The 6,488-nt window shown below is 40.2% G+C and overlaps 1 pseudogene; it reads left to right on the forward strand.

Annotated features, from left to right (window-relative positions):
* The first annotated feature begins 323 nt into the window (after positions 1 to 323).
* Positions 324 to 6,103, forward strand: LOC147003543 (histone acetyltransferase KAT6B pseudogene; annotated as a pseudogene).
* Positions 6,104 to 6,488: the final 385 nt, after the last annotated feature.

A 6,488-nucleotide genomic window follows, 5' to 3' on the forward strand; every position in this document is an offset into this window, starting at 1 on the left:
AGACCATGGGCATTGACACCATGCTTAAGTCCCTGAGGGAAGCCATGGCGAGCTGCCTGTCTGCCACCCTTCATGACCACAGATACATCATTGCCACACTGTTGGACCCTCGCTACAAAGCTTCCCTGTTCACAGAAGAGGAGGCAGGGCAGTACAGGCAAGACTTAATCAGGGAGCTAGAAATACTGAATTCTACCTCAGAGGACACTGCCACCTCCAATGGCTGTGACTCAGGGACCCCACTTAAAGACACTGGCACAGAGTAGAGCCTGTGGTCACTCGCACCAATAGAGAGACATCAGAAAGAGAAACTATCTGAAGACATGGTGCTTGCGTATTTGGAGGAAGAGGTGCTGGAACACAGCTGTGACCCACTTACCTACTGGAACCTAAAGCAGTCATTGTGGCCTGGGTAGTCTAAATTAGCAGTCTGATTTCTGGGCTGTCCCCCAAGTACAGTCCCCTCAGAAAAGTTGTTCAGCATACCCATAGATGCTGACAGCTTTGGCCAGCCCAGTCTCATGATGGAGCATTTTGAAAAGCTCGTCTTTTAAAAAGTGAATCTTCCTTTGATATGCTTTCAGTATTGAACTCATTGATGGAGCCACCAGACTGTAAACGTCCTTCAGAGTGCTAGCTATTGTACCATGGCTGACTTGCCTGGAAGGGCCATTTAGGACCCCAGACCAGACATCTGGGGCTACCTACCAGTTCTCACCGTAATACCCACATGTGCCTTACTCCTCCTTCAGGCCAGGTGTCAAGGTGCATTTTCAGAAGCCCACTAGAAACAAAGTCTTGGCAATTATGAATTAGGATGATCAGGTTTAAAACTATAAAGGTTTTTTGTTTTGTTTTGAGGGGATAATAATCTGTTTTACTAGAATGAATGGAAGATGTAAACAATTTTATTATGTAGGGTTTTATTCAGTTGTGTAAAAACCACAAATTAGGTGCTGTATTTTAATTAAATATTTTATTTGCAACCAAACAGCTTTTGTGGCTGTTAAATGAAACCTGTAAATAGGAGGTGGAGGTTAAGCCATCCTGACTGAACAGTTCTTAACCACAGGCTCCAAAAGCATGTCCTAGAGGGAATATTCTGGAAGCTATTTACATTACAGAACCAAACATTTGAAAACAAAACTCAACTTGGGCATATCATGGAGTGTCAATCACATGGCGAATTGGTCATGAGCACGTTCCAATGTCTGTTGTTGCAATCAGGCTTTACAGGGTCAGTTAACTCAGAGATATCCTGCTTATTATGAGTCCCTTGAAATTGAATCCAATTTTTAAAGTCATGCTTAGGACTTCACCAGTGCATGATATGACACGTATAAAAGAGATGGGGCCTGTTGTTCAAATATCCCTGCCCCTGGTTTACTTCTTGCATCTCTATACAATAAAGCTATCTCGTAAGAAGTATGTGCTGACCCCTCACAGCTTGACCAGATATAGCTCAGATTCTACTTTGAGGAGGTAGCTTGTTGACAGTGAAAGCGCTTGTATATTGCAGTCATGAGAAAAATCTTAGATATTTAGATTTTTTTCCTATGATAGGGAAGCCTAAACCATCATTGGTACATTATAGATTGCCAAGGATATCAAAATGAAGTATCAGCTATCAGACACTTTACCTGACTCCAAAGTTTTTGCGTATGTCTTAAAAAAAAAAAAAAAGGTTTTCATTTTCTCATTGCAAATCAGTTAAATATTATGGGTGAAACAAATCACTCATTTGCCTCTGACATTTTAGAAAAAAAATGTTTTGTTGAAATAGTGTATGTAGGCTCTGTACTTAATTTGCCTGGACTATGTTTTCCTGTGTTTATAAATGATGAAGTTGGATACTGAAATGAAACTTTTTATTTTTTTATTTTTTAATACTTATTAGGTATTTTCCTCATTTACATTTCCAATGCTATCCCAAAAGTCCCCCATATCCTCCCACCCACTCCCCTATCCACCCATTCCCACTTTTTGGCCCTGGCGTTCCCCTGTACTGGGGCATATAAAGTTTGCAAGTCCAATGGGCCTCTCTTTCCAGTGATGGCCGACTAGGTCATCTTTTGATTCATATGCAGCTAGAGTCAAGAGCTCCGGAGCTAGAGAAAGTATCCAAGGAACTAAAGGGATCTGCAACCCTACAGGTAGAACAACATTATGAACTAAGCAGTACTCCGGAGCTAGCTAGACTTCAAGTCCTATATTGAACAGTTAGGGAAAGAGTGGGCAGCCTTATCCAGTCCCTGCTTTTACTGGGATTGCTTCCAGTTTCTCACCATTTACTTTGATGTTAGCTACTGGTTTGCTGCATATTGCTTTTATTATGTTAAGGTATGGGCCTTGAATTCCTGATCTTTCCAAGACTTTTATCATTAAGGGGTGTTGGACTTTTTCTAATGTTTTCTCATCATCCAAAGAGATGATCATGTGTTTTTTGCCATTGAGTTTGTTTATATAGCAGATTATGTTGACAGATTTCCGTATATTGAACCATCCTTGCATCCCTAGGATGAAGTTTGCTTGAACATGAAGGATGATGGTTTGATGTTTTCTTAGATTCGGTTTGTTAGAATTTTATTAATTATTTTTGAGTCGATATTCATAAGGGAAATTGATCTGAAGTACTCTTTCTTTGTTGGGTCTCTATATGCTTTAGGTATCAAAGTAATTGTGGCTTCATAGAATGAATTGGTAGAGTACTTTCTGTTTTGATTTTTTGGAATAGTTTAGGAGATTTGGAATTAGGTCTTCTTTGAAGGTCTGATAGAACTCTGCACTAAACCCATCTGGTCCTGGGCTTTTTCTGTTTGGGAGACTATTGATGACTGCTTCTATTTCTTTAGGGGAAATGGGACTGCTTAGGTCATTAATTTGAACCTGATTTAACTTTGGTACCTGGTATCTGTCTAGGAAATTGTCCATTTAATCTAGGTTTTACCGTTTTGTAGAGTATAGACTTTTGTTGTAGGATCTGATGAATTTTTGGATTTCCTCAGATTCTGTTGTTATATCTATCTTTTCATTTCTGATTTTGTTAATTAGGATACTGTCCCTCTGCCCTCTAGTTAGTCTAGCTAAGGGTTTATTTATCCTGTTGATTTTCTCAAAAACCAGCTCTTGGTTTGGATAATTCTTTGAATAGTTCTTATTGTTTCCACTTGGTTGATTTCAGCCTTAAGTTTGTTTATTTCCTTCCACCGATTCATATTGGGTGTTTTTACTTCCCTTTGGTCTAGAGATTTTGGGTATGCAGTCGAGCTGCTAGTGTGTGCTCACTTCAGCTTCTTTTTGGAGACGCTCAGATCTATGACTTTTCTTTGTAGGACCGCTTTCATTGTGACCTATACATTTGGGTATGTTGTGGGTTCATTTTCATTAAACTCTAAAGAGTTTTTAATTTCTTTCTTTATTTCTTCCTTGACCAAGTTATCATCGAGTATAGTGTTGTTCAGCTTCCACATGTATGTGGGATTTCTATTATCTATGTTGTTATTGAAGATCAGCCTTATTCCGTGGAAATCTAATAGAGCACATGGTATTCATTCTATATTTTTGTATTGCCTAGGCCTGTTTTGTGACTTATTATATGGTCAATTTTGGAGAAGGTAATCTGACATGTTGAAAAGAAGATATATCCTTTTATTTTTGGATGAAATGTGTAAAGATAGCATTTAAATCCATTTGTTTCATAACTTCTATTACTTTCACTGTGTGTCCATTTATTTTCTGTTTCCAGGATCTGTCCATTGATGAGAGTGGGTGTTGAAATATCCCAGTATTATTGTTAGAGTTATAATGTGTGCTTTGATTTTTATCAAATTTTCTTTAATGAATGTGGATGCCCTTGCATTTGGAGCATAGATGTTTATAATTTAGAGTTCATCTTTATAAACTTTACCTTTGACGAGTAAGAAGTGTCCCTCCTTATCTTTTTGGAGAACTTTAGTTTGAAAGTCCATTTTGAGTTGAAGGTGTAGAATTCTCACCTCCTCCTGCACCAGGCTTGTCTAGATGCTTCCATGTTCCTGCCTTGATGATAATGGATTGAAACTCTGAGCCTGTGAGCCTGCCCCAATTAAATGCTGTTCTTATAGGAGTTGCCTTAGTCATGGTGTCTGTTCACAGCAGTAAAATCCTAACTAAAAAACCCCTGCTGATCCCATTCCAATATGTAGCTTCTGTTTGAGGACTAAAGAGTCAAATTGTGAAAAGAAACCAGAAGAACTTGTATCTTGTGAAGATTGTGTCAGTAGTGGATATCCATCTTGTCTGAATTTTTTCCTGAATTAACCATAAATGTGAAGGCCTTGAAGTGGCAGTGCATCGAGTGAAAGACCTGCAGAACATGTCGAGTCCAGGGAAAATATGCAGATAATATACTTTTTTTTTTATTCCTGTGATAGAAGATTCCATATGGCGTGCTGTGACCCACCACTTTCCAGACTGACAAAAGAATTGTAACCAGTGATAAAGGATCCATAAGTGCATTCACAGGAAGGGGTCACCTGATATTGAAATTAAAATAAGCATCAAAAAAGAAAGTGCAGATGTAAGTCTGATGGGAAACACAGATATCGTGACTGAAGAGTATCTGGACAATTTTAAGCAGGCCCAGGACTGTCTTGGGAGAAAATAGAATTTGAAAGTGGATTGGAAGACTGTGGTCACTACCCCTCAGTAATAGAGTTCAGAAAATATGATATCCAAACCTGGTACTCCTTGCCTTCCACACAGGAATATGCAAGATTACCAAAGTTTTACCTGTGTGAATTCTTTCTTAAATATATGAAGAGTAAAAATATTTTGCTATGACACTCAAAGAAGTGTGGATGGTTTCGTTCTACAGCAAATAAATTTTCCTGAAGGAAAGACCTTTCGGTATTTGAAGTTGGTGGGAATATATGTAATATGTACTGCCAAAACATTTACTTCACCAAGCTCTTACTAGACCACAAAACCTTGTATTATGATTTTGAGCCATTCCTTTTTAATGTCCTTACAAAAAAATGATGAAAAAGGCTGTCATGTGGTTGGATAATTCTCCAAGGAAAAGCTCTGCCAGCAGAAGTATAATTTGGCCTGCATAATGATCATGCCCCAGCACCAAAGGGAAGGATTTGGATGCTTTCTCATTGAATTCATCTATTTGCTTTCTCAAGGAGAAGGCCAAGCAGGGTCTCCGGAAAGCCATTCTCTGACCTGGGCCAGCTCTCCTATCTGGCCTACTGGAAAAGTGTCATCTTGAAATACCTCTACAACCACCACAAGAGGCACATCAGCATCAAGGTCATTAGGAGAGCCACAGGTATGTGCCCTCATGGCATTGCCACCACTCTGCAGCACCTCCATATGATTGATGGAGAGATGGCAGGTTTGTCATCATAAGAAGGGAAAAGTTGATATTGAGCCACATGAAAAAGCTGAAGAACTGTTCCCAAACCAACAAAATTGATCCAGAGGTTCTAAGATGGACTCCAATTTTAATTTCTATTGCTGTGGTTTCTGAGGAAGAGTGAGAAGCTGAGAAAGAGCCTGAATGACTAGTGGAACAAGCCAGCTGCTGGGAGAAGGAGGATCAAGAGATCCTATAGTCTAGAGTTACCAGTAGGCAATCGTCTGCAAAAGTACAATAAAAATAAATAAATACCTGCATTGTCCAGATAGGCAGGCAGTGGCCCGGGAGAGAGGACAGTAGTTAAAACTGTCAAAAGAGAGCAGTGAAGAAGAGGAAGAGGAAAGGGAGGAGGAAGATGACGAGGAAGAGGAAGAAGATGGGGAAGAGGAGGAGAGCATTCACACATCTCCCCCACAGTTGACTAAGCCACAGTTAGATTCCATTAAAAGAAAGAGGACTTTTGTAGTAAAGAAGATAAAAGGTCATAAACGCAGGAGGATCAACAGCAGTGTAACCACTGAGACCATTTCCAAGAGGACAGAAGTGCTGAATGAGCCCTTTGACAACTCAGATGAGGAGAGAACAATGCTGCAGCTGGACCTGTGAGGTCCCAGTGAGGTCCCAGTGAGGTCCCAGTGAGGAGGGGGACAGAAAGCCAGTTCTGAGAAAAGCATTCCAACATCACGCAGGGAAGAAAAGGCAGACAGAAGAAGAGGAAGGAATCGACAATCATTTCTTCAAGAATGCTGCCCTTTGTAGAAAAGATGTAGGCAATGATGCATAACACTTGAAAGTAGGCAGTAAAGACAATCCTGAGCCTCTAAAGTGCAGACAAGTGTGGCCAAAAGGAGCGAAGCAAGGGCTCTCCAAGAGGAAGCAAAGCAAAGAGAGGATAGATGAGTTCAAGCTGAATCTGTATGGGAAGAACAGGACGAGGAAGGAGGAGGAGGAGGGAGAGGAGGAAGAGGAGGAAGAGGAGAAATAGACCAAGGTGGTGCTGAAAGTAAACAAAACACAGAAGAGGAAATCTCCTAGGAAAAGGAAGACCCTGTGCATTTGGATGACTATGAAGAGGATGAGGATG

This window comes from Mus caroli, unplaced genomic scaffold, assembly GCF_978045245.1.
Source record: "Mus caroli unplaced genomic scaffold, Mus_caroli_1 scaffold_8, whole genome shotgun sequence".
Taxonomy (NCBI): Eukaryota; Metazoa; Chordata; class Mammalia; order Rodentia; family Muridae; genus Mus; species Mus caroli.